Below are 2,935 nucleotides of genomic sequence, written 5' to 3' on the forward strand. Positions count from 1 at the left end.
GTGAGTGAGTCAGTCCCTCTCGGAAGTTCATGAAATGAGTATTCAACAGCAGGCTGTTTATTTCTTGGATTTTAAATAGAGAAAGGAGACATATTTCTTAATTACACACATTGTTTCCTCTTTCTGATTCCAGGGACTACTACAAAAGCTCATTGTGCTAATTCTGAATCACTGGCAAATATTAAGTGAGAGAAACTGGAAACCAAATGACAAAGAAAGATCAAGAGCAAATGTTTCAGAGTAATGACATCTTTGATGAGTGTATTATACCAGTACCTTTAAGCCACAGGAAGGCTCCATGGAGACTTAGTAAATGATGACTAATAAGAACTTAAACAAAGGGCTTTGAAAGAGAATCTTTCATGGTAGTTGGAAATAGAATAAAAGAGACAAAAGGCTAGTTAGTTTCATTGCCAGAGAAAAATAATAAAGGTCAAAAACTCAGATCAAAAGGACAAGTTATGTGAAGTTCTCTGGGAAAGTGTGAGGCAGACACACCTAACAGGGAGCTATGTGATTGGAGATGCACAGCAAAGTGCAAATACCCATGGGAGTAACTGGGATCAGGAAAGAACTCATTCTACACAGCTACCTCTTTAAGGAACAAATTGGTTTCAAAAGCGCTCTTTAGAATTATACTTTTTTTCCAAGTAGATATCATAAAATGGTTATACTAAAAATCTTTTCAAATGGGATTATTACATTCTAAAATATTAAGAACTTAAAGTATAAAATTCTAGAACTATGATGGTTGAAAGAATGTTTTTGAAAAATTTAATGTAGCAGAGAAAAATTTAATTTAGAGAGGTTCTATTTTAGCTTTTACAGGAGTATAATTACATAAGTACACAAACCTAAAAAGCAGTCAAGCAATCCTACCAGCTGATAAAAATATTTTCTAGACCCTCTTTCCTTGCTTTGCAGCGATCCTACTGCCAGAAATTCGCCATGTCTATTCTCAGGATCCACGCCAGAGAGATCTTTGACTCCCGTGGGAATCCCACTGTTGAGGTCGATCTGTACACCGCAAAAGGTCTCTTCCGAGCTGCGGTGCCCAGCGGTGCGTCCACTGGCATCTACGAGGCCCTAGAACTCCGAGACAATGATAAGACCCGCTTCATGGGGAAGGGTGTCTCACAGGCTGTTGAGCACATCAATAAAACTATTGCGCCTGCTCTGGTTAGCAAGAAAGTGAATGTTGTGGAGCAAGAGAAGATTGACAAGCTGATGATCGAGATGGACGGCACAGAGAATAAATCTAAATTTGGTGCAAATGCCATCCTGGGAGTGTCCCTGGCTGTCTGCAAAGCTGGTGCCGTGGAAAAGGGGGTGCCCCTTTACCGCCACATTGCTGACTTGGCCGGCAACCCTGAAGTCATCCTGCCTGTCCCGGCTTTCAATGTGATCAACGGTGGTTCTCATGCTGGCAACAAGCTGGCCATGCAAGAGTTCATGATCCTGCCTGTGGGGGCATCCAGCTTCCGGGAAGCCATGCGCATTGGAGCAGAGGTTTACCACAACCTGAAGAACGTGATCAAGGAGAAGTACGGGAAGGACGCCACCAATGTGGGTGATGAGGGTGGATTCGCACCTAACATCCTGGAGAACAAAGAAGCACTGGAGCTGCTCAAGACTGCAATCGCAAAGGCCGGCTACACTGACCAGGTTGTCATCGGCATGGATGTGGCTGCCTCCGAGTTCTACAGGTCTGGCAAGTATGACCTGGACTTCAAGTCTCCGGATGACCCCAGCAGGTACATCACGCCCGACCAGCTGGCTGATCTGTACAAGTCCTTCGTCCAGAACTACCCAGTGGTGTCCATCGAAGATCCCTTTGACCAGGACGACTGGGGCGCCTGGCAGAAGTTCACGGCTAGTGCGGGCATCCAGGTGGTGGGCGATGACCTCACAGTGACCAACCCTAAGCGGATTGCCAAGGCTGCGAGCGAGAAGTCCTGCAACTGCCTCTTGCTCAAAGTGAACCAGATCGGCTCTGTGACCGAGTCCCTGCAGGCGTGTAAGCTGGCCCAATCCAATGGCTGGGGCGTCATGGTGTCCCACCGATCTGGGGAAACTGAGGACACTTTCATCGCAGACCTGGTGGTGGGGCTCTGCACTGGGCAGATCAAGACTGGTGCCCCTTGCCGATCCGAGCGCCTGGCCAAGTACAACCAGATCCTTAGAATTGAGGAAGAGCTGGGCAGCAAAGCCAAGTTTGCTGGCAGGTCCTTCAGGAACCCCCTGGCCAAATAAAGCATGGACCGGAGATCCCTGGAGCCACCAGCTGCTAGGTCCTCTGTCCCTGATGTCATCCCAGCAGCTCAAGGCCAGCCCAGTGCGTGCCCCTCCCATGTCACTGCTTCCTTAGGCATCCACACCTGACCACCAGAATCCCTGCTGGAGACCCAGTTTTGCAATCATGTGATTGGTCTGAATCATTGTTTCTGTCACCTGACTTCCCAGCTAGTGTCTGGAGCCCTCGGAACTCCAGTGTAATCTCTAGGGTGCCCACCATCAAGATCCCCCTCCCCCCAGTGGTTTACATGCAAAAATAAAAGCCGCAGAAGTCCAAAAAAAAAAATATTTTCTAAATTAGAGATACCGATCTGTTGAGAGTCACATATATTGTCATGAGTTTTATTACTTTTGTTTTGTTTTACACTGACTACTTGTGAAGTGGCACTTTACCAAGTGTCACAGAGTTTTCTTAATAACAGTAACTGCAGCCATGAATAAATATATGTCTATAATCTCATGATGGTCTCCTTTTTAGATTCCTTCATATACACCATGCTGGGAAGGACTTCTCCAGCTTAAGATGACATAAACAACTGTCTACATCTCCCTTGAATTACTCACATGGTTACCAGTTCTTACATTAAAGAATTCCTCTTGATATATAGAACATCAAACTTTAAAAAATTTTATATGCAAC

The 2,935-nt window shown here is 45.7% G+C and overlaps 1 pseudogene; it reads left to right on the forward strand.

Annotated features, from left to right (window-relative positions):
• Gm4735 (predicted gene 4735) lies at window positions 903–2,581 on the forward strand (annotated as a pseudogene).

Source organism: Mus musculus, chromosome 2 (genome assembly GCF_000001635.26).
Source record: "Mus musculus strain C57BL/6J chromosome 2, GRCm38.p6 C57BL/6J".
NCBI classification, from domain to species: domain Eukaryota; kingdom Metazoa; phylum Chordata; class Mammalia; order Rodentia; family Muridae; genus Mus; species Mus musculus.